This window comes from Staurois parvus, unplaced genomic scaffold (genome assembly GCF_062004578.1).
Source record: "Staurois parvus isolate SC_StPar_1 unplaced genomic scaffold, SC_StPar_1.0 ptg001032l, whole genome shotgun sequence".
Taxonomy (NCBI): domain Eukaryota; kingdom Metazoa; phylum Chordata; class Amphibia; order Anura; family Ranidae; genus Staurois; species Staurois parvus.
The window spans coordinates 657,091-683,299 of NW_028318828.1; the positions used below are offsets into that span (position 1 = coordinate 657,091).

Genomic DNA, 26,209 nt, shown 5'->3' on the forward strand with positions numbered 1-26,209 from the left:
GCGAGAGGGGATTAAAAACTCAAATTGGAGAGAGACACTGGGAAAAAGCATTAATTTTGTCATATAAGCTTTCTATAGCTAGTGCTGTACAAGAGAAGAATTTTTAAATGTTGAAATGATGGTATATGTAGGTTCCCAGACAAACTACATCAATATTATTCTGCCTTTTCTATCCTGTGTTGGCAGCGTGGGAGTCAGGAGGGCATCATGTTCCATATCTAGGCTGATTGCCCCTCCATCCCTCCCGAATAAGAGGTTCTGGGCTTCTGTGTTAAAATTGTATTGTAAAGTCACAGGGACTATTTTGCCATTCTGATAACCATCAGAGTTGTCATTGCAGGACACGGGAAATCTACGACTGTACCTACTTTGGCCAAATGGGTGCTGGAATTGGATTCACTCGGGTATTTGAAATGCTTACTAAAGGAGGAGCAGGATAGGCTGGACAATGATACCATGACCTGGGCTGCTTGGGCTATATTTTGTAAATCACAGTTTTGAGCCATCCTCACTCCCTGAGATGTGTATCCCAGACCTGGGATTCTGGAGGTGGGTGGAAAGCATTTTTATTTCCGCTTTCTTACCCTTATATTTTTCCTATCCTGCCCCTTTGCCCTCATTGTCCCCCCTTTATTTTTACTTTTTTTTTTTTTTTTCGTCTTTCAGGACAGCACCTTGAGAGACCTCAGCTCCTCCCTACCTGAGGAAACACCTCAACCCAAAATAAAACCTCTGCCACTCCCCTCCGACCTCAGTTTTTCTCCTCTGGTGGGGAAACCTCTTTGGAGGCCTCTCCAGGTGCTGTCAGGGGACAGCGAGATCTGGTGGGTTTAGGGGGGAGACTAGGCAGTGATGGCTGGAGAGCTGGCTGCTATCCCCCAGAATGCTGCGTGGTCAGGGCTGCTGCCTCTGTAGTGACAGGGGAGGATGCAGCACTGACCTGGTCATGCTGTGCCCTGGCCCCCTCCGGAGGGTTGCGGGAGCTGGGGCGTACTCGTGTCAAGGTCTAGGGAGACCAGGGGAGGAGTCTCGCTGTTTCCTTGCGTGCTGGCATTGGAGCGCGTCGGGCCGAATGGCAGGGGACATCACTTCTGGCGGAAGGGGCGGGGCTTCTCCCGGGGTCGCGGCTTCGCGTGAAGACACGGGGGGACAGCGATGAAGATGGCGGTGCTGTATCCTGTGGAGACAGGCGACACAGCATCAAGGCGACCACTCTCCTGAAACATGTCCGGAGCAGAGGCGCCGGGACCAGGCGAGGCCAGCACCAGCCAGGTACAGGTAGGTGACTCAGTGGAGTCTATTTCTTTCCTACCAGTGGGCCCCTAGCTCCAGGGGGTTTTCCCGGCCCTCTTTGTGGTCAGAGGTGCCGGGGGGGCGGAGAACCCAAGGTCAGGCCCCTACTCCCTGCCAGGGAGAAGATGGGGGGGGTTGGGGCTGGGCCGGCAGCTTGGATGAAGGGTAATAGGTTCCCTGGATCTTCTCTTCTCGTATATGCAGGGTAAAGCCCGTGAAAAACTCAAGCACCAGGTGCCTAAGCGGAAATGTCCGTCGTGTAAGGCGACCCTGAAAGATTCTTGGGAAAAGGTGCTATGTGGGCCCTGTATTGAGGGGTTAGTTAGGGAGGAGAGTCCGTCACAGGGGGACTTGGTTAAATCAGTTTGAGAACTGACTAATACCTTTGACTCCTTCAAATCGCTAGTCGAGAATTTGGCATTACTTTAGGCCACGCCCCGTCCACCCCTGCAGGTAATTCCTTCAACTAGTCGAGGGATGGAAGGCCAGGAGGCTGCGGAGTACTAGCCATCCCTGGGCTCCCAATCCGAGGAGGATTCAGAAGGGGAGGGCCCCTCAGACGATCCCAGAGGCCCCTCTAGATACAAATTGTCCCTGGAGGAGGTAGAAGACTTGTTGGGGGCTATTTATGCCACGCTGGACATTAAAGAGGATGAAAAACCCCTTTCACTGCACGACCAGATGTATGAGGGCATGGAAGAGTAAAAGCCGAGGGTATTTTCTGTCCACGAGGTATTAGTGGATACGATAAAAAATGAGTGGCAGGATCCTGAGAGGAAGCCCTTTTTCGCTAAATCCCTTAGACGCAGATTCCCGTTCGATGAAGATCCATCCGTTTTGTGGAATAAGAATCCCAGGTTGGACGCAGCGTTTTCCCAATTAGCTAGGAGGATGGACTTGGCTTTTAAGGATATGGGCATTCTACCAGATCTTATGGACAGGAGGACAGATTCCCTCCTTAAAAAGTCCTAGGACTCTACCTTGTCCAATTTGAAGCCCGCCATGGCCACTACGGTAGTGGCCAGAAACATGGAATACTGGCTCACGCAGTTGCAGGCGCACATTGTGGCTGATTCCCCTAAGGATAGGATCCTGGCGGCTTTTCAGACGTTACTACAGGGGGTAGGCTACATTGCGGACACTTTGGCGGAATCAGTGAGGTTGTCAGCTAGGTCAGCGGCCCTTACCAATTCGTCCCGGAGGGCCCTATGGCTCAAATCGTGGCAGGGAGATATCGCCTCTAAAGTTAAGTTATGTGGCATTCCATTTACAGGAGATCTCCTGTTTGGCCCAGGGTTGGAGACGGTGCTAGATCGTACGGCAGACAGGAAGAAGTCCTTTCCCTTAAGCAAAAAATGCAGGAGCAGATGGCAAGTAATTTTCGTCCCCCAAAGAGGATGCAGGTCCTTAGGCCAGAGGGTCAGAAAAAGCTATGGGGGCAGAGAGGTAGGGGCAAAGGAGGAGCGGTTTTCCGTCCTCCTGAGCAGCCCCAGAAGCCGCAATGACTTGGTTCCCCCGGTGGGAGGAAGATTGGGGGTCTTCCTCCCACGGTGGGAAGCAGAGATCTCCAGCCCCTTTGTACTAGACATCATGAGAAGGGGGAACCGCTTGGAGTTCTCAAAGCCACCACCACGCAGGTTATTGGTAACGAACCTGCCCAGGTGTCCAAAAAAGGCTTCAGCCTTGCTCGCTTCTCTTCAGGTGTTAGAGGAGCAGAATGTAGTGGTAAAAGTCCCCAATGCAGAGGTGGGGGGGGGATTGTACTCACATGTTTTTGTGGTCCATCGAGAGCTTACAGGTTAATTCTAAATCTGAAGCCCCTGAACAAAACTATCCGATACAAGAGGTTTCGAATGGACTAAATTTTTACAGTCAGAGCCCTGCTTCCACCAAGTTCGTTTCTAGCCTCGACCGATTTAAAGGATGCCTATCTGCGCGTACCTATCGCGGAAACGTGCCAGAAGTTTCTCAGGCTAGCAGTTCAGTGTCTGGGGGGGATGTTTCACCTGCAGTTTCAGGCCTTGCCCTTCGGACTGTCCTCCTCTCCGAGGATCTTCACAAAGGTTATGTCCGAGGCGCTGGTTCCACTATGTGTGAAGGCAATTTCAGTGGTGGCCTACCTAGACTATCTTCTTTTGTTTGCAAGCTCGGAGGATCAGCTTGTGCGGGACATAGCTGTGCTGAAGAATTATTTGGAGGGTTTGGGCTGGCTGTTGAAACTGGCCAAGTCCAGTTTAATTCCAGCCCAGAGGATGACATATCTGGGCTATATACTGGATTCCACCTGTCAGAAAACCTTTCTAACCCCAGAGAAGCTTTTCAAGTTAGACGGAGGAATCAGGCGGTTACTAGAGAGTCAGGGGGTATCGTTGAGGCTGGCAATGTCAATTTTGGGTCTACTAACCTCGTCCATTCCGGCGGTACAATGGGCAGGGTTGCATCTATGTCCCCTCCAGCTGTTCATTTTGAATGTCTGGGACCAGCAGCAGACGACGTTAGATTCCTGGGTGCGGGTTCCCTCCAGGGTAAAGAGATCCCTTTGGTGGTGAGGAAAGGCAGCCAACTTAACCCAGGGGTTACTTTGGAACTTTCCGGTGGTTAGGGAGATCACAACGGACACGAGCGCCCAGGAATGGGGAGCACACCTGAAGGAATCCGTGGTACAGGGCGCTTGGAGGAGAGGAGAGAAAGGAATCCTCAAACTGGAACAAACTCAGGGCAGTTTGGAAAGCCCTTCTTTCCTTCCAGGTCTTGATTCGCGGCCGTCACGTTCACGTCCTTTTGGAAAATTCGACGGTGGTAGCCTATGTGAACAGGCAGGGAGGAACACAAAGCAGGTCCCTATGGGTCCTGACTGCAGTGCTGCTGTCACGGGCAGAGGCAAATCTAGCTTCCTTATCTGCCGTCCACCTGAAAGGGGAGCTAAATCAGGTAGCAGATTTTCTCAGCAGGCGGCAGTTGATAGAGTCGAACTGGGCTCTCAATGGGGAGATTTATCAGACCATTGTAAAGAAATGGGTGTCCCCAACCATACACCTGTTTGCGTCGGGTCATAACATCAAGGTCCCAATGTCCTCACTAAATCGGTGGGACGGGGCTCGGGCAGTGGATGTGTTGGCGCAAAAGTGGGATTTTCCCCTATGTTATGCCTTTCCCCCCGTCGCCTTGCTGTCGGCAGTATTAAAAAAAATTCAGAACAGAGTGGGCCTATCTAATCTTAATAGCTCCATATTGGCTCCGACGAGCGTGGTTCTCGACGCTGGTGACCTTAGCAATTCAGCCGCCTTGGGTACTACCGCTTCGGAAAGACTTGCTATCGCAGGGCTCCTGCTAGCGAAAGGATTCTCAGCTAGGGTAGTTGCCACGCTCCTAGCTAATAGGAAGAAGGAAACCCGAGCAATATATTTGAAGGTCTGGAGGTGCTTCAATGAGTGGTGCTCCCGGGCCTCGATGGATGTTTATAGCCTGGTGTCGGTCCTAGAATTTTTGCAGGCAAGGGCCGATAAAGGGCTAGTGGTCAGTATGCTTAAGAGCCAGATATCGGCTCTAAGTGTGTTTTTTGAGTCCCCATTGGCAAAAGACGCATTGGTGGTTAGATTTTTTTAGGGCCTTGTCAAGACAGAGACAGGCAGGAAATAGACCATTTCCAAAGTGGGATCTGTCGAGGGTGCTTAAGGTACTAATGGGGTCTCCGTTTGAGCCTTTAGTTTCCAGCTCCCTGAGGGCCCTCACATTCAAAACGGTTCTTTTGGTAGCAATCACCACGGCAAGGAGGGTGAGCGAGCTCAAAGCTCTGTCAATCGGAGCACCTTTTTTTCAAGTTTTTCAGACAGGGTTACATTCAGGATAGATCCGGCCTTTGTACCCAAAGTGGCCTCAAGTTTTCACAGGGGTCAGGACATTTTACCTTCCTTTTGCGCTAATCCTTCAGGTGAAAGAGAAGTAAAGTTTCACACGTTGGATGTGAGGAGGTGTGTGCTCCTTTATTTGGATTGTTGGAAAGTGTGTTTACTGTTTTATGGAATATGTTAATAATTGAGTGGGAATGATTTGGGCACAAGTTCACGTTGGCAGTGCCCGTAAAAGTTGGGAGATTATTTTCCATGGCATCTTACAAAGTGTGTACACTTGTAGTAAACACAACAGATCCTTAAAAAGCCTGGGTAATAAAGCGCATTAGGAAACAAAAACCATTTTCAATGTATTTTATTGCACTGGTAAACTAAAAATATAAATTCAGTGGGCTAATATACTTTTCTTATCTCTTTAATTAACCTCTGCCCACCCAGCCACTGTATATAAATGGCCGGGTGGGACAAGCTCCATTCTGACAAGAAGTACCTGCACATTCTGTCAGAAACTGTTCTTGTGTGCAGCACGACACTGTGGGACATCTGTCGGTATCCCAATGCAACAGCGACGTCTGTCTGCGTCCCAGTGCAACATCAACATCTGTCGGTGTCCCAGTGCAATATCAACATGTCGGTGTCCCTAGTGGACCTTTAACATCTGTCACAGTGTACCAGTGCACAAAAACATCTGCCAGTGTCCCATCAGCATCTGTTGGTGTCCCTAGTGGACTGTCAACATCTGTCAGTGGACCATCAACCTCTCTTGGTGTCCTCAGACCTCTAAAAAGTTAATGGATAGTCAGGAAGTTGGATGTGTAATTTATGCCACTATAATACTTGAAGGTGCTCTTTGGATTTTTGGCCTCTCTATCTGGCTAGGCTGTAAAAACATCTAACACATGTGGTATCTCCATACTCAGGAGGAGTAGCAGAATGTATTTTGGGGTCTATGTCTTCGTATATTCATACCTTTTTATAAATGGACAATTTTGTGTGTGTAAAAAAAAAAAAAAAAAAGTTTTCATTTTACTTCCACATTTTCCAAAAACTTGTGGCAAAAAAATTACATGTTCAAAAGACTCATTATGCTTCACAGAAAATACATTGGGGTGTTAACCTTCTAAAATGTGGTCATTTTGTGTGTATTTTCATTGTCCTGGTCCTCCAGGGCTTTAAAAAATGTGATGGGTAGTCAACAAATTTGATACATACCTTATTCTTGAAAGCCCAAAGGTTTGTGGCTTGGCTGTGAAAAAATCTCACACGTGTGTGTGAAATAAGTTGTTAAAATAACAATTTTGTGGGAAAAAAGATATTTTATTTTCTTCATTTTCCAAATAATGGTGGGAAACGAAATACAACTTAAAAAAACTCACCATGCCTCTTACTAAATGCCTTGGACTATCTACTTTCCAAAAAGAGGTCATTTGTACTGTCCTGCATGTTAGGGCCTCAGCAAATGAGATAGTCAGTCAGTACCTCAGGTGTGATCAATTTTCAATGATACGCACCATAGCTTGCAGACTCTATAACTTTCACACAGACCAAATATACCTTGAATTGGGTTATTTTTATCAAAGAAATGTACATTAGCAGCATACATTTTGGTCAAAATTCTATGAAGAAAAAATACTTATTTGCTAAATTTTATGACAAAAACCAAGAAAAACAAGTTTTTTTTGTTTAGCAAAAAATAAAAAACCCAGTGGTGATTCAATGCCACCAAAAGAAAGCTCCATTTGTGAGAAACAATGCAAAAAATATCATATGGGTACAGTGTTGCATAACTGAGTAATGGTCATTCAAAGTGTGAGAGAGCAGAAAATTGGCCTGGGCAGGAAGGGGGTGAAAGTGTCCAGTATTGAGGTGGTTAAGCATGTACATAATATCTGTTTTGAAATATTATTTCTGTCTTGTTTGGGCCTCTATAATGATTGTTTCATCTAATCTGTATTTGTATACAAAACAGGAGAAAAAAACAATAGTTTTATTTCCATTCTGTTTTTCTTTTAGAAATGTTTTTTTGTAAAGCATACAGAAGCATTGCTGATACACTGTTCAGATTTGCTTGGATTTGCTGCATGCTCTATCAACACATCTGGTAAGGAGCTTTCCCACTTTACATCGGGAGCTGAGACAGGACAAAGTGTACAGCAATGATGATCGCGCAGCTTCCCCATGCTTGTGGACCTGATGCTGATTGATCCTGCAGATGTCTGCTGCAGCATTTTGAAGGTCAAGCAAGATCAGATAATACCGTGTGAGTATTTTACAAGTGCATAATCAAATTAGTAATGTAGGCCTTTTGTTAGGTAAAAAAAAACAGTAGATGTTGGCCTCTTGTATTAAAGTACTCTCTTTAACTACACTAGAACAGTACTAAAAATCTTATTGCTGTTTGCTCTATTGCAGTGTTTATATATTTTCCATATTTGTGTGCTTCCTTTTTTATTTTTAGTAATGTGAAAAATAATCAAATTCTCGGCTTCTGAAAATTATTTTTTTTTTATCCAAAACTGACTATTTTTAATGTTATGATTTTATTCTTATTTGCCTAATGCAAATTCCTTTATAAATAATGTAGAATGCCTTATTCTGTTGTAATGTAAGCTAACCATAGGTTTTACGAATGATCAGAAAATGTTATTGTAAAGTGCAAGTGTACCTGAAAAAACAATTTCCTATTGTAAAAGACTAATTACAGTGGTAGTTTGAACTCTTTTGTATTAATGTGATTGTAAATTTTACAGACTCCATTCGATTTAACAACCGCTATGTAGGGGCCTGCTTGCCTGCCTGACTAGATACAAACTGAACAAAATATTCACGTTTGTTTTCATGTTACATAGTGTTGGATTGTGCAGAGGTTGTACAGTCAGGTTGTATAGTGTATGGTCAGCTTTTCATTGACTTTCAGGATTTCTAGTCAGTTGATGTTTACTGAACTTTTTTAACTCAGGGTTGTTGGCGGGCTTCTTGCATGTTTAGGGTTTTCACCAATGTTACTATAAAACTAGTGAGGGTTGTTACACACCTTTCCCAAAACATTACCTTATTTTTGCTTTAACCATTATTTGGTAGATCAACTTGTGTGTTTAGGGCTGTTGTAGTGGTTGTAAAGGCTCAATATTTTTACTTTCATCCATTCTATGCATGAAGGTAAAAAACCTTCTCTGTACAGCATCTCCCCAAGCCCCCCCCTAATACCTAAGCCCCCTCTTGATCCAACAATGTGCATTAGAGCGTTAGCTATACTGGGACTCCCTCTCTTCATTGGCTTAGACAGAAGCAGGAGCCATTGGCTTCCACTGCTGTCAATCATAGCCAGTGAGGGGAGAGGGTGCGGGACAAAGCTGTGGCTCCATGTGTGAATGGATACATGGAGCAGTGGGCGCCCCCCACAGCAAGCTGCTTGTAGGGGCACCCGACAGGAGGGAGGGGCCAGGAGTACTGGCATGTGTGCATGGATACATGGAGCAGTGGGTGCCCCCATAGCAAGCTGCTTGTGGGGACACCCAACAGGAGGGAGGGGCCAGGAGCGCTGACAGGGGACCCAAGAAGAGGAGGAGGATCTGGGCTGCTCTGAGCAAAACCATTGCACACAGCAGGTAAATATAGATGTGACGGGCGCTCCGTCAGACCCCCAGCCCTTCTCACCAACTTGTGACCAAAGGACTAGCCAATCTAAAATCGCGCTGTCACGTGCGTAACAATGCCACACTCAGCTGCAACCTGCACAAAGTTTTTCCAGTTCACTGGACCACAATCTATGTGCCGCAGCCTGAGAGCGATTGTTACTGGGTCACGTTAATTACGCAATTAAACCTTCCCACTGCCACCACCGCCTTTTTGTACAGAGAAGGAGGAAACTCTCCAATCTTAACAGTAACACTATGATGTTTGAATAGGCATCTGTATACACACTGTCACCGCAGTCAGATGTATGCAGAAGTTTAAAACACACAGTAGCGCTCTTCAGAGACAGGGATTCTTAGTTTTGCATTAAAGAGCTTTAGAAACAGTTCAACACTTTTCAGAAAATAGGATTTATTACTACAAAGGTCAAAATGGTGCAATAAAAATATTTACAGAAAAAGATGTAGCATATATATATATATAACACTACAGAGAGCAATAACACAGCAGAGAGATAACAGAAGTTTAGAGAGGCAGAATACTTGCAGAAGTCCTGGTTTAAGCAGCGTTCAAGTGTCCGAACAAAAGTGCGCATTTTCTCCCAAAGTTGGTTCCTGATGTTAAACGGGAGATCTCTTCATCATCCTTCCCCAGCATAACAGTCTTTTTCTAGGAACCCAGCAGGGTGTCTCCTTAAAGCAGAGAACCAATCGCCTCATTTGGGGAGGCGTGTTTAAGCGGGGAACTCAGGCTATGACCAAATCCCTTGCAGTTTATGTCATGGTCAATAACCTGCCATAGGTGCATGCAGCAGCCTAGCCACTGGCAGGATAATATGCAGAATGATATTCTGAACGTCTAGATACCAGATATGACATATCTGCTTGGGACGGTTAAGGAGATATCGCTTTCTACTCTGGGGTAGACGTAATCTAGGGGTATAAGGTATCAGGTGACTTGCAGTAAACTGACCAATCTGAATATATGTTTTGTGTTATTGTATGTATTTCCTACGAGACGTTATGAAAGTGTATGGAAAAAGTGGTTTCCCAAATGAGATATATGTTTTACTGCTATCTCGGAATGCTTTTCAAGTCCAGTGACTGACGCGTTTATAGCTTTACGATCAGCTCAAAGCAGGAGTCTGGCAGACTTCATGGAACCAGCTAATTGGGTTTACAACCATGAAGCATATCCAGCGGTGCCCTATACACTCCTGAACTCAGCCACACCAGACCACCTGCCACTCAACAGAAAGGGAAGGGGGCTGATTTGGAGTGAGAATGATACAAGATGAAGGATCTTTAGCAAAATGGATGTTCGCGTCCATCTTTGTGCGCACGATTGCTACACCTCCCCCCTCAGGTGGTTGCATGGGAGGAAACTGCAATTTTCCTCCTGAAGCAACAGACACATGCTGCTGGTTTGGCTGCTCAGATCCGTTAGGCCCAGCTGTTCACCTTGGGCTGATCTGGTACAACTGCACTGCTGGAGAACCCGGTTCCTTCTGAGGAGGGTGCTGTTCTCCCTAGCAACACTGTTGTGCCAACAAAGTGCGTTGTGAGGGGTGAGCACCAGTCTGCGGTGACTACCCGGATCTCGCCGCAACTGCCGTGGGGCCCACCTGATCAAAAAACACTTCTGTTAGGGGGGTCATATGCTAACATACTAAGATGTAGCTTCTTGTCGAGGTAGAGAATGAGATTTCTCTCCAGTCTCCTTCCTCAGGCCCAGGACTACCTCTGATCCGAAGGTAGTGGCGCCTGTGTGCACCGGAACTGGACAGGTGAATTCAGGAACTCGCCTCCCAGGTGTGCCTACAGGTACCTTCGTCCAGGTTGAACAGTCCTCTTTATATGCTAGCATCAAGGACACCATTTCCATCCGTTTCCTGTCTGCTAGGTCAGTCACAGATTCAGCTGAGCCATGATAGTTGCACCCAGGCATCTTACCATAGCCAGCTGTACCCAAGACTGACGTAACCTGCTTTTTGGCCTGGGGAGTAGGCCAGGCTGTAATTGCCTCAATCTCCCCATTTCCAGACCTCTGGGGGTCTCTTCCTACCAGTGGTTCCCAGTGACTGTCAGACTAGGCACGGGCAGGTTATTCCTGACTAGTGACGGGGGTCCAGGTTGCTCTTCCCAGACAGGGCCGAACACTGCAAGTCCCCTAAAGTGGGCAGCTGCACATAGTTCCACTCCACACTGTAGGTCATTTCTGACCCCTGGGGAGGTGGTTGGTGCGTTCTCAACCCCAACTAGCTTTCCCGTGAATTCAGGAAAACCACATGGGGTGGAGAAGGCTGGCTTGTCCTGAGCCTCCTGGGTTAGAGACGTTGGCCTATATCCTCTGTTCAGGTCCCTGACGGTTAGACAGCAGGCACATGCCGGCTGCTCCATTACCGCATGGTTCCTGGGCATGGGGTAGGCCACAACCACAGGGTTGGCGCTCAATTTTCCAAGGTCCTCACAAAGCCTGGTCATCTGATCCTGTTTGGGGACTGAGACTACTGGTGATGCCCAGACCCTGCGGGACTTCTGGATTCCTGACTGCAATATTCCCTCTCTGTCTCTATTGTCTTTTTGGCCCATTCTGTCTGCACCTCCTGTGAGATGAGGTGGGCCAAAAGCATGAGGGAAGGATACACCCTGCCGTCCAGCTCATGAACAGCACGGTGGACTTTCCCAGCGTTTCCCTGAACCCAGACATCATTTACCATAGGCCTTGCCAGCAGCTGCTGTACCTGAATGGAATGGAAAGGAAGGGTGATTGGAGCTGGAGGCCGAAGCTCCCTCTCTGAGGACCGGCTATCAACTCCAGTAGGGCCCCTCGCACTTCCAATCCAGGTGTGCTGCCACTGCCTATGACATACGTTGGTCTGGTTAGTTTTTGGGGAGTGAATCTATGCCAGAAATAGTTTGAGGTGACTTCCTCCCTGGCTTCAGGCTTCCCCCATAGACCTCGACAGGCTGTATCAGGTGACACTTTTACTACATGTCTCCTAGACTGACTGGGTACACTGAGCATTTGGTTAACTCTTTCAGTCCCTAAGCCCCCTGCTGGTAGACTGTGCCTTCCCAGCTTTTCATTGTCCCAGTCAAGCCATTGTTTATCTTTCTCAGCAGGGAAGCTCACAGCTAGCCTGCTGATGGATGCAACATTTTGGTCATTCCCCAGTGCTGCCTTGGCCGTGGGACTACAAGTACCAACCAGCTGTCCAGTACCATACAAAGACAACTGCTGGGAGGTTATCAAGGTAGAATCCTCTGGGCTGGAGCAAGGCAAGGGCCTGCCCAGACCATCCCTTTGCTCAGCTCCCAGAGATTGTACCTCTGCCCACTTCACAGCACTGTGGGTGACCCCCAACAATGAAAATGCATCATGATTATCATCATTATCATCAACATTATCAGTATCATCATCATCATCATTATCAGTATCATCATCATCGTCATCATCATCATCATTATCAACATTACGTTTGTACCATCAGTGACACAGGAGTTAATTTCTTCTCCTTCTCCAGGTAATAGAGAATCCTGTAACCCCCCTCTATTCCCAGCCCCCTCCCTCTGTCCATCCACAAGTTGCCCAGACATTACCCCAACATCTGCACACAGTACCTTGGCATGTCCAGAGAGTTCCAGGGGGGCCTCCAGGGTGTTCTTGGCAGGGGCGTAATAGGAAACGAGTACCCAAATCGGCACCCAACAGAACAGATGTGGGAATTTCATCCGAGACCCTCACCTCCCTCATCCCCCTTCCCACACCCCAATCAATGAATACCTTTTGCACAGGGTATGCGTGAACGGGTTCCCTCAACTCCAGTGAGGGTAAAGAACTTTCCTGGGATGAAGTTCCTTTGCTCAATCACCTCTGGTCGGATCAAGGTGACTTCTGCCCCGGTGTCACGGAAACCAGTTACAGACCGGTTGCCCACAGTGACTGGCTGCAAGTTGGCGGGGGTTACCCAAGTCTTCCTGTGGACAAACGACACTGAAGAAGAGTTGCTGGCCAGGTGATGTCATCTGCTTCTGCTCAGGACACTGCGTCCTGAGATGTCCGGGTTTCCCACAGGTGTAACATCTGCGTTGTCAGGCAGAGGTGGCTTGGCCCCAAGTACTGCAGGTGTTGGGTGAGGGGAAGCTTGACTCACCGGCGTAGGAGGGGTTGCTATGGGTGATTTCCCTCCTTTCCAGCCATTCGGAGGAGCCTTGCAATGGTCAGACACCCGCGTGTGGACATAGGTGTCCGCCAGGTCTGCTGCCGCTTTGGCAGATGCAGGTTCTCTCTCCAATACAAACTGTCTGATGTTTACTGGGCAAATATGCAGTAATTGATCTTGTATCATGAGATCTTCCAGGGACTCGTAGGAGTCGGCTTTCAGTCCTCTGGCCCACTGCAAGAATGTGGTGCGTTAGTGACTTACCACATCCGTGTAAGAGTCCCCAGGTCCCTTTTGCAAGGACCTGAACCGCTTGCAGTACACTTTTGGGGTCAGCTGGTACTTCCAGACGAGGGCTTCTTTTAGAGCTTCATATTTGTCGCCCTGCCCCTCTGGCAATTCGACAAACACATCCAGGGCCTTGCCTCGTAGCCCTGGTGTCAGGTACCCAGCCCATTCTGCTTGGGGCAGATGGTACTGACCGCAAGTTTTTTCAAATGACAGTAAATACATGTCAATATCACTATCTTTTTCCATCACTGGAAACTTGGCTGCTGTGCCCATGGCCTTAGAGGCGTCCCTGTGCTCTAGGGACCCGAGGTTCTGAGCCTGTCGCTGCTTCTGGAGCCTAGCCATCTCCAGATCGTGCCGACGATCAGCTTCCCTCTGGCGTTCCGCAGCTTCTCTCTCAGCCGCTGCCTGGCATTCCCTGAACTGCAGGTATGCCAGAGGATCTGCCTCCATGATGCGTTTCAGGGCTTCCTGCATCTGAGGAGAGTCTCTGCTGGTTACAGGCACTCCGGTGTTGGCCTGCTCATGCTGTGGCGTGGAGGCGACATGCAGTGGTACTCCAGTGTTAGTCTCTGTATGCCTATCCTGCAAGGCTGTATCTGAGCCACTGGGATCGGAGGTGGCGGGAACCCCTTCAGTTCCAGGTTCCCCGGGTTCTGGTCTGCCCGGCTATCATACTCATGTAAGTCATAAATCAGATTTTCACGAGTTTTGCCATCGACATCATTACCTCGTGATGCACATTCACTACTTATATCACTTTTGCTCATTTTCCTGTATTCTGCTAAACCAGGCATAATTGCAAGCAAAGGTAGAATAGAAAGCAGAAAAAGGAAGGAGCTGTTGCTATATGTCTGTGTCTCTGTCTCTCTCTCTCTCTCTCTCTCTCTCTCTCTCTCTCTCTCTCTCTCTCTCTCTCTCTCTCTCTCTCTCTCTCTCTCTCTCTCTCTCTCTCTCTCTCTCTATATATATATATATATATATATATATATATATATATATATATATATATAGTCAGGTCCATAAATATTGGGACATCGACACAATTTAAAATTTTTGTCTCTATACACCACCACAATGGATTTGAAATGAAACGAACAAGATGTGCTTTAACTGCAGACTGTCGGCTTTAATTTGAGGGTATTTACATCCAAAACAGGTGAACGGTGTAGGAATTACAACAGTTTGCATATGTGCCTCCCACTTGTTAAGGGACCCAAAGTAATGGGACAATTGGCTTCTCAACTGTTCCATGGCCAGGTGTGTGTTATTCCCTCATTATTCCAATTACAATGAGCAGATAAAAGGTCCAGAGTTCATTTCAAGTGTGCTATTTTCATTTGGAATCTGTTGCTGTCAACTCTCAAGATGAGATCCAAAGAGCTGTCATGATCAGTGAAGCAAGCCATCATTAGGCTGAAAAAACAAAACAAACCCATCAGAGAGATGGCAAAAACATTAGGCGTGGCCAAAACAACTGTTTGGAACATTCTTAAAAAGAAGGAACGCACGGGTGAGCTCAGCAACACCAAAAGACCCGGAAGACCACGGAAAACAACAGTGGTGGATGACCGAAGAATTCTTTCCCTGGTGAAGAAAACTCCCTTCACAACAGTTGGCCAGATCAAGAACACTCTCCAGGAGGTAGGTGTATGTGTGTCAAAGTCAACAATAAAGAGAAGACTTCACCAGAGTGAATACAGAGGGTTCACCACAAGATGTAAACCATTGGTGAGCCTCAAAAACAGGAAGGCCAGATTAGAGTTTGCCAAACGACATCTAAAAAAGCCTTCACAGTTCTGGAAAAACATCCTATGGACAGATGAGACCAAGATCATCTTGTACCAGGGTGATGGGAAGAGAAGAGTATGGAGAAGGAAAGGAACTGCTCATGATCCTAAGCATACCACCTCATCAGTGAAGCATGGTGGTGGTAGTGTCATGGCGTGGGCATGTATGGCTGCCAATGGAACTGGTTCTCTTGTATTTATTGATGATGTGACTGCTGACAAAAGCAGCAGGATGAATTCTGAAGTGTTTCGGGCAATATTATCTTCTCATATTCAGCCAAATGCTTCAGAACTCATTAGACGCCGCTTCACAGTGCAGATGGACAGTGACGCAAAGCATACTGCAAAAGCCACCAAAGAGTTTTTTAACGGAAAGAAGAGGAATGTTATGCAATGGCCAAGTCAATCACCTGACCTGAATCCGATTGAGCATGCATTTCACTTGCTGAAGACAAAACTGAAGGGAAAATGCCCCAAGAACAAGCAGGAACTGAAGACAGTTGCAGTAGAGGCCTGGCAGAGCATCACCAGGGATTAAACCCAGCGTCTGGTGATGTCTGCGTTCCAGACTTCAAGCGGTAATTGACTGCAAAGGATTTGCAACCAAGTATTAAATAGTGAAAGTTTGATTTATGATTATTATTCTGTCCCATTACTTTTGGTCCCTTAACAAGTGGGAGGCACATATTCAAACTTGTAATTCCTACAGCGGTCACCTGATTTGGATGTAAATACCCTCAAATTAAAGCTGACAGTCTGCAGTTAAAGCACATCTTGTTCGTTTCATTTCAAATCCATTGTGGTGGTGTATAGAGCCAAAAATGTTAGAATTGTGTCGATGTCCCAATATTTATGGACTTGACTGTATATATATAAAAAATATGCACCGCTTGTCTCTAAGGACTGTTTCCACAAAGGTTACAATTTTTCAGTGCAGAGCTAATTCCCAACACTGCACTGAATGCTCTACTGCAAACTATCCCACGCACGCTGTCAGCCAATATGTGATGGGCGCGGTGTCAGATGCCCAGCCCTTCTCATAAACTTGTGACCAAAGGACTAGCCAATTTAAAACCGCACTGTCACGTGCGTAACAATGCCACACTCAGCTGCAACCTGCACAAAGATTTTCCAGCTCACTGGACCACAATCTATGTGCCGCAGCCTGAGAGCGATGGTTACTGGGTCAAGTTAATTACGCAATTATCCCTTCCCACTGCCACCACTGCCTTTTTGTACAGAGAAGGAGGAAACTCGCCAATCTTAGCAGTAACACTATGATGTTTGAATAAGCGTCTGTATACACACTGTCAACGCAGGCAGATGTATGCAGAAGTTTAAAACACACAGTAGCGCTCTTCAGAGACAGGGATTCTTAGTTTGCATTAAAGAGCTTTAGAAACAGTTCAACACTTTTCAGAAAATAGGATTTATTACTAAAAAGGTCAAAATGGTGCAATAAAAAGATGTACAGAAAAAGATGTAGCTAATATATAAAGCAGAGAACCAATCGCCTCATTTGGGGAGGGGTGTTTAGGCGGAGAACTCAGGCTATGACCAAATCCCTCCCAGTTTATATCATGGTCAATAACCTTCCATAGGTGCATGCAGCAGTCTAGCCACTGACAGGATAATATGCAGAATGATATTCTGAACGTCCAGATACCAGATATGACATATCTGCTTGGACGATTGAGGAGATATCACTTTCTGCTCTCGCGTAGATGTAATCTAGGGGTGTAAGGTATCAGGTGACTCACAGTAAACTGACCAATCTGAATATATGTTTTGTGCTATTGTATGTATTCCCTACGAGAGGTTATGAAAGTGTATCAAAAAGTGTTTTCCCAAATGAGATATATGTTTTATTGCTATCTCGGAATGCTTTTCAAGTCCAGTGACTGACGGGTTTATAGCTTTACGATCAGCTCAAAGCAAGAGTCTGGCAGACTTCATGGAACCAGCTAATTGGGTTTATAACCATGAAGCATATCCAGCTGTGCCCGATGTACTCCTGAACTCAGCAACACCAGACCACCTGCCACTCAACAGAAAGGGAAGGGGGCTGATTTGGAGTGAGAATGACACAAGATTGGAGGATCTTTAGCAAAATGGATGTTCGCGTCCATCTTTGTGCGCACGATTGCTACAATAGACATGTTTGTTATTTAACTACTTGCCAACTGCAGATAGCTGAATGACGGCTACACTGCGGCCAGCCAGTTCTGGGAGGGCGTCATATGACGTCCTCCCAGAACGCGCTCTCCTACGCGCCCCTGGGAGCACGCACCCGGTGATCTCCGTGATCGTTGTGTCCTACGGACACAGCTGATCACGTGATGTGGTAAAAGGCCAATTACAGCGGCCTTTTACCATGTGATCAGCCGTGTCCAATGACACGCTGATCACCGGGAAATGCAATTGCCGGTTATCGACTGCACTTTCCTCCCGCTGTCAGAGCATGAGGAAAGTACTGCCGAGAACCGGCAGTTGTCAGAGCAGGGATCAACACCGATCATCAGGGCACTGATCAGTGCCCTGATGATTGGTGCCCAGCAGTGCCCCCCACCAGTTCCGCCCACCTGTGCCCAGCAATACACCCACCTGTGCCGCCCAGCAGTGCCACACACCTGTGCCTAGAAGTACCACCTACCTGTGCCCAGCAGTGCCGCCCAACTGTGACCACCAGTGCCACCCACCTGTGCCAACCAGTACCCAGCAGTTATGCCAGTCAGTGCCACCTATCGGTGCCGCCTATCTGTGCCACCTCATTAGTGCTGCCTATCAGTGTTGCCTATTAGTGCCCATCATTGCTGCCTCATCAACGCACATCAGTGAAGGAGAAAAATTACCTGTTTGAAAAATTTTATAATAGAAACAAAGAAACTTTTTTTTTTTTCAAATTTTTTGCACTTTTTTTGTTTATAGCGCATAAAGTAAAGTGCCTAGCGGCGATTAAATACCACCAAAAAAAAGCTCTATTTGTGAGAAAAAAATGATAAAAATTTCATATGGGTACAATCTTGCATGACCACGCAATTGTCAATCAAAGTGTGACAGCTCTGAAAGCTGAAAATTGGCCTGGTAAAGAAGGGGGTATAAGTGCCCGGTAGGTAAGTGTTTAAAAAAAAAAAAAACCTTTTAGAATCACTTTAATCTACCTACAGGACATATTGCCAGAAGCCTTCTGTCCACATGGTCTTTAGATAAAAACAGATTATACAAAAAAATTTAAACACTACATAATTTGTAGGTATTGAGAATGAGTTCTGCAGTCACTTTTGCAGCAGTTGTTTTCTTATTCCAGGTCACAATGCTGCACGATGTCCTTTTGTCTCTTTCTCTCGGTCAGTTGACCATGTCGACCATGCTTATGCTTATCAGATGACTTTTTCATAGAAGCTATATATGCTGTCATAACCTTCGATACTCGCAACACGGCAAATAAATTGGTAACTTCAGTCACATAGGCCCCAGCTAAGCGGGCACCAACAATTTTCCTTTTTTAACCGTTTCAATACCGTGCAATTTTACACCTTCCTGCCCAGGCCATTTTTCAGGTTTCAGCGCTCTCACACTTTGAATGACAATTGCGCGGTCATACAACACTGTACCCAAACTAAAATTTTATCATTTTCTTCACACAACTAGAGCTTTCTTTTGGTGGTATTCAATCACCGCTGGGGTTTTTATTTTTTGCTAAATTAACAAAAAAAGACCAAAAATTTTGAAAAAAAAACACATTTTTCTTTGTTTCTGTTATAAAAGTTTACAAATAAATAATTGTTCTTCATAAATTTAGGCCGAGATGTATTCTGCTACATGTCTTTGGTGAAAATAACCCAAATTAGGATGTATTTTTTAGTTTGTAGGAAAGTTATAGAGTTCACAAACTATGGTATAGATCTGAAAATTGATCAGTCCTGAAGTACTGACAGCCAATCTAATTTCTAGAGGTCCAAGAATGTCAGAATAGTACAGATATCCCCAAATGACCCCTTTTTGCAGAGTAGACAGTCCGACGTACTTCATAAGAGGCATGGCGAGTTTTTTGAAGTTGTATTTTTTTGTCATAATTTTTCGGAAAATGAAAATATTAAAAAAATTATTTTCACTATTTTTTTTTTTACATTCTGTCACCAGTGCAGTACAGCGTCATCATATAACTGGCATGGCGGTGAACAGGGACACTGACTGATGACAGTATGAAAAAAATATATATATATATATTTTTATTTTATTTTTTTTATTATATTTAACTTTTTATTACATTTTTTTATTTTTTTAAAGATTTCTTTTTCATATTTTACTATGACCAAAGTAGTACAATGTTACCATAGTAACATTGTACTACTTTGGGGAAGTGATCAGTATTTTTTTTTTTTTTTTAAACAATTTGCTTATAGCAAAGAATTACTTTGCTATAAGCAAGCATTTACCTGAATGAAATCGATTCATTCAGCTTTTTTTTTTTTTTTTGCGCTTAGCTGTGATTTGGTCACAGCTAATCACATGACATGTGCATGTGATTAGCTGTGACCATTCACAGCTAGGCACTAGTATACAATGGATGGCATCATGAATGAAGCCATCCATTGTATACAACTGTCATGTGACCTGCTGTGATTGGTCACAGCAGGTCACATGGTACCAGCAACGGGAGCTGGTACTCAGATCTGTCATCGGCCGTGTCCGAGGTGCACGGCCGGTCACAGATTGCACTGCTGCGCCGCTCTGCATTAGCGCAAACGGCGCATTTGCGGGAGCACGCCAAATGGCGTGCACCCGGAATGGAGAGACACTTCTGAAGCCGCCAAACGGCCATTGGCCGGGCGGCTAATGGTTAAAGATCAGTAAGCTCTGACGTGACTCTGTATTAGTAGCAGCGCATGCTGTGAATGACGAAAGTGAGGCTTCCCACCTGTTTGCTAGGTATCTCATTACGCAGCGGAAGCAAAAAAAGTGTAACATCACTTCCGCTTTCAATGCAAAAGATGTCACTTTCACAGCTGCAAATAATGTAGTGTTTCCATTTTATTTTTTTTTACTAACCCCTATAGATGAGCAGCAATGTTCTTCTTTGATAGTGGGTATCTTTTTGCAGTCCTGCCACCGCCAAGTCATCTCTCTCCTTGCCTGCCGCAGCCGCTAGTCACATCCCCTGCGACCCTGGAAGAGTCTTACTTTCTGATCACTGGCCTCTCCATAACAGCTGCCCCTCCTCCACGGGGCGTTGACTGCGGTATCCGCCAACCTGCAGACAACCTACAGCTCGGCACTACTTTGATGGCTACAGTGAGTACTACCCCTGGGGACATGCTACAATGCGGTTCCATGCCTACCCTGTTCTCTGAACAAATCCTATAGGCCTTCCTTCAGCAGTTACCTAAGATGGCGGATTTTGAGGCCTTAGCCACCTGTGTGGAATCAGCTCTTAGACTAGAATTGCAGGGGCTCAGACAAGAAATATCAGACATTGACTCTAGACTGGTGGGCATTGAATGAAACCATGAAATTGCAGGGCTCACACTTGACAACATATAATCTGATCCAACCAGGACAGAGTCCAACAGCTCCATTTACTCGTGGATGATTTAGGTAACCGTAGGCAAAACATCAGGCTACGGGGTGTAACAGGCGGTCGAGTAGGCTGACCTACGCTCACGTTACCTCTATTTTTATTAGATACCTGAATTGTCCTCAGGATACTGAGGTTCACATTGATAGAGACCACAGGACTATAGGCCCAGCTTCAGCAGAACGCCCACGTGATGTGTTATGCCGCCTACACTCCTACAGCCTCAAGAAAGAGATGTTACAACAAGCCTGGGGAGTGGGAATACTGGAATTTGATGCAGCCTCGGTTCACTTGCTCCCTGATATTTCTAAAAAAAGATGCTAATGCGTAGGTCTCTAAAACCATTGCTGCACCGAATCCTGGAGCTGGGAATGCCATACAAATGGGGTCATCCCTTTCACCTAATAGTGCGTAAAGGCAACCGTACCATTCCGGTTCGCCACCCATCGGACCTGCCAGAATTATTTGCCTCCACCGAAATGGATCCTTTTCCCGTTCCCAACTGGCTCACCTTTAATGTCACTCTGGACCCCACTGAGCAAATGCTCCTGGGCAAGCCACAGAGAGTCCACACAAGCCGCAGATCCAGAAGAAACTGACAGCAAGCCACACCTAAAGATGAACGGCGCTGTCAATCCTGGGGCAAATTGCTAAAGTCTTCACCTCGTAGACCTACTTAACGGGTTCTGTGCTCCAGCACATACTGTCTTCGTACACGAGATGCCCAGCCTTTCATCCTACCTGAAGATTACCCTCATCATAGATGGGTTTCATCTGCTACCTGAGTGGCCCTGAAATTGGCCCCTGAAGTCTCCTGAGACTTGATACCTAGACATTTACCCTCGCTTACCCTCGGGTTATCTGCTCCTGGTCGTGTGGGTTTCGTGCCCCCATGTTGGCTTCTTTTAACCAGTAGAACTACCTGTTGGTATTGTGACTGTGGTTTATCACATTTATCTTTTTTGTTCTGTTGTGAGTTTAATATTATGTTAGACTTGTATGTTCTTGTTGGCTTTGTCTGTACCCCTGGCTTGTGCTAACACGGTCTCGTGGTGGGAAAAGGCCACCTTTTGCAATTGAGTGCATGGTTAGTAGTATTCCCAGCTCCCACAGAGACAGGATTCGTAGAGCAACACACACCCACCTTCCTCGACTGCCTCGGGACCATGGGAGTGACAGGGGCAGCCAGTGGATGCCACCTGAAGGAGTGAGTTGTGCCTATAATTATTATGTCTCTATATTAGGCAGTGTCTGCAATATGGTTTTCTGACCTGTCTGGATGCATGTTATGTTTGCAACATTCTCGGATGGCATGTACAATGTGTTATTATGCTTTGTGACGTTGCCCGTGCCTGGCCTTGCACCTGGGGTACCCACAACCTGATGTTGGCTGTCCCCATTGGTCGCCCCCCCCCCCCCCCCGGTGCAGTCCCGGAGATGCCACCAATGCAGAAAGACTTCTCAGGAATATTAGAGAGATGCTAAACTACAATCCTCCGAAGGTGTCTTATTCAGATCATTACGCCCTCCGGCGGGGTGGAGGTCTCATAAAGTGCTTTGACACTGCCAAGTCGTTTCTAGTCCTTATATGGGCACAGATGGGGGCTCTCTTTGGGTCGGGGCTCGACTTCTGGACGTGCTTTACCACTTCCCCCTCTAGGTACTTTCTGCCTGGTTGACAGCAAAATCGCTCACTTGGGCTTTAACCTATAAGTCTCCCTCTTCTATTTCCTCTCCTTTAACTATTCTCTTGTTCTCTACTTGACATCTTTTTTCTCACTACCGCTTTCCTTTCTTCTTGGTTTCTTCTTCCTTTCCCCTCCCTTTCCTTCCCTTTTTCTCTCTCTCTCCCTCCCTCCCTTCCCCGCCACCCCCCCCCCCCTCCACACACCTATCTTCCCCAGTTTGTGATACAAATTTATTCTGGCTCTGCAGGCGATGGTGGTGAAATTTGTTTCATGGAACATCTGGGCTTAAACTCCCCAGAGAAGTTGTCTTACTGAACTCTGGAGACAGAGGGCATAGGTAGTCTTCCTACAAGAAACTCATTTCAGAGTTGATAAAATCCCCAGGCTCACTAATAAACACTTCCCCACAGTCTGACAGTCCTTCACAGTCTTCCGAATTCAAAGGGACGAGTATACTGATTGCTAAACCTATCCCCTGGCAATTCCTAGATGAGTACCATGATTCAGAGGGCAGATTCCTCCTATTGAAGGGAAAAATGTATACTCAAACGTTCACTCTGGCGAATTTATATCTACCTAATACAAACCCAATTGCTGACTCTCGAATTGTTTCTATCCACTCTTGATTCCTTCTTACACGGCACACTTATACTCGGACGGTATTTTAATCTGACCATTGACCCTCATAAGGACTGTTGAGCTGGATCTGCTGCCCTTCCTAAACAATTGCGACTAAGTCTTCGGGATCTTCTTTATTCCCGCCAATTAGGAGACATCTGAAGGATCTTCCACCCTAGTGAACGAGACTACGCGTACTTTTCTGCCTCGCATGGCTCTAGGATCGACTTCTTTCTCATACAACTGTCAGGAACCTGGCTATGACCAGAGACGTGTGGACTGACATAGGGAACACCAGGCTTCAGGAGTAATGAAAATACCATTTATTTGTGAGACACAGTAACAACGCACATTGCAAACAACAACAACTCAATACAAACCCTACACCCAATACAAACACAAACAGCAACAAGAGTAGTCAGGCCAGCCGGAGATCTACCATGGGAAGCAGGGGAAGCCGGGACACAGAGCAGGTAGCAGGTTTAGCAGGAAGCAGGTAACAGGGGCACAAGGAAAACACCAAGGCACTGATCGCAGGCCTGGTTGCTGTTTAAATACACAACAAGACTCCTCCATGTCTCTGACCCTTTAAGACGGCTATAGGCCATATTTTGCTCTCCGATCACGCTCCAATTTTCCTCGAACTTGCTCCCCTCCAAAGATAAGCTTGCTGGCTAGGGCGTTGGAGGTTCAAAATACTCGATCATATGTCTCTGCCCTAAATTCTCCATCGGGCACATAAATCCACTCCACGCCGGAACTAGCCAATGCTTTTCGTACATTCTACTCGGCCCTCTACAATCTACGACCCACGTCCTCTGCATCTCAACAAGAGACCCAACTTGCCGATACTGCAAACTATTTAAGAGACGCCAATCTCCCTGTGCTCACACAAGATGAACAGGAAACCCTGACACAATCCATTTCGGCTGAAGAACTGACAGCGCCTGTGGCAACTGTCACGATCGCGGCGTCAGACCCCAGACCTTCTCACCAAACTCGTGACCGAAGGACCGGCCGTTCTAAAACCGTGGTGTGACGTGCGTAACAATGCCACTCAGCTGCGCCCTGCACGATTGTCCAGCTAATGGAACGCAATCGACTCACCGGCAGCCTGAATGCGCTTGTTACTGGGTCGGGTTAATTACGCAACTAACCCTTCACACTGCCACCACCACTTTTTGTCAGAGAAAGGGGAAACTCTCCTTACCAAATATACACTATAATGATTGAAATAATGGTCTATATAACACGGTCCATAGGCCCGTTATACAGAGATTAAAACAAACAGTAGCGTCTCTTCAAAGGCAGGAATTCGTGAATTGCGAGTAAGCGCTTAGGAACAGTTTAACACTTTCAGAAAGAAAGATTTATTACTAAAAGAGTCAAACAGGTGCAATAAAATATTTACAAAAAAAAAATGTAACGAAGATATATATACATATGCATAGAAAACAGCACAGCACAGCAAAGAGATTACAGGGTTAAGTTACTTGCCAATACGCTGTTTAGGGAGGGGTCAGTCGGGCGAACTCTGAATTAGAACCAACATCTGTCATAATCCATGATATGAAACATAGGGGACAAACTGACTCTTTTAAAAATGTTATCTGGTTTGTGCTTCTGGGGAATGCCTTGAACTCTTGAAGGCTCTGTTTTCCAAGGTGGGAAATCACACAGGTTCTTGGGACAGTGCTTCTCCAATTCTCTGAGGAACACTGGCCTTATGACTTAGGTGAGGAAGGCTACACTTTCGCAGACTGCTCGGCACCGAACTAGGGATGCCTTGCCCTGCTGTTGACCCATAACGAGCACACACACAACTGTCACTCAGGAAGGGAGGGGGAAGGAGAGTAAAGGATAAATAAATACTTTTAAGAAAAAGAGGGAATCTGCGTCCCTCTCTGATGAGCAAGTTTGCTACAACAACCACTAAGTCGGGTAAAGCTCCTGGCCCAGATGGCTTTATCATTGCATATTACAAAACTTTTCTCCCTCAACTCACACCTCATTTTTTTAACGCGATTGCAAGCCAGTATCTCTGTGATTCCAAAGCCAGATAAAGATTGGACTTCATGTTATTGGCTGGATTATATGGAGTTATGTGATTCATTATATGTTGGGTCATTCATATATATCTTTTGGGGGCTATTTCTGGTCCATATAGCCTATGTCACTTATCCAATTATTTATTCACTTATCCCCGTTTTAGGGGGGTCACTGTTCTTTGTTTTTCACTTCAATTTATTCTTCACTATTTTTCACTTTTATCCATATGTTTTTTTTGATTATTTTCTTTAGCAACAGCGTAGTTGCATTGCATAAGTCCTGGGGCTTATTTTCACTATAAACTGTTTTTTGGGTTTTTTTCACTTTCATCCATTTGTCACTATTCTCACTAATCCGTATATCTTTTGATCATCCTGTTCTAGCACAGCACCAATTAGCTTTGCAACTGTCTTATCAACACCTTCTGTCCTTACATGCTCAATCAGACTCTCTGTTTCTGACAGTGGGAATGTGAAGTGGGAATCAGATTTACAGACCACTTTCTCTGATCAGCAAAAGGATCAGATCCTCTTCTTCGCTTCGCACACAATCTTCGTTGTGCAGCAAGTATCAAGAAACAACCTATAAAATAGTGACTAGGTGGTACAGGACCCCACCAGTTCTGGTCAGATTGTTTCCACAGGAAAATGATCGATGTTGGCGCTGTGGTGCTCACTTGGGCACACTTCTCCACAATTTTTGGGAATGTCCTGTAATATGTCCATATTGGGAGCAAGTCTTGCATTTTATACACAAATTCACTGACATTTCCCAGTCAGAGGACCCAGCAGCGATTGTTCTAAATTTGACCCCTCTCTTCCAGAAAAAATAACACAAATCTCTATTTAAACATTTATTAAATGTGACGAGAGCCTGTATTCCAGCTATGTGGAAACAACAGATCCCCCCCCCCCCCCAACCATGTCTCAATGGTTCACCAGAGTGAACGATATAGAGAGCATGGAGCATTTGACCTCTGTTCTTCGGAGAAAGTCAGAGGAACACCGGAACAGGTGGTTCTACTGGGATCAGTTTCATTTCTCTGATGAATATTCTCATTACGTCTAAATTCCTGATCCGCTGTTACTGCCTTGCTGGGTTGACCCACTTTCATGCCATGCCTAACCTCTATTGTTGTCTTCCCCTGCCCCTACCAGCTCTCTTCCCACCACCACCCTACCCTAACCCTCCCCATTCTCCCCACCAACCCCCCCCCCTTTTTTTTTCTTTTGTCTTTCTCTCCCCCACAT

At 46.1% G+C, this 26,209-nt stretch overlaps 1 long non-coding RNA gene across 2 annotated transcripts in view; it reads left to right on the forward strand.

Moving 5' to 3' along the window:
• LOC149441051 (uncharacterized) overlaps positions 1-26,209 on the forward strand; it is a 162,398-nt gene that overhangs the window by 79,062 nt on the left and 57,127 nt on the right. For both annotated transcript variants that reach the window (XR_016307439.1, XR_016307438.1), the window contains exon 2: positions 7,158-7,404. This is a non-coding gene — a long non-coding RNA (uncharacterized LOC149441051). The remainder of the gene's footprint in view (positions 1-7,157; positions 7,405-26,209) is intronic.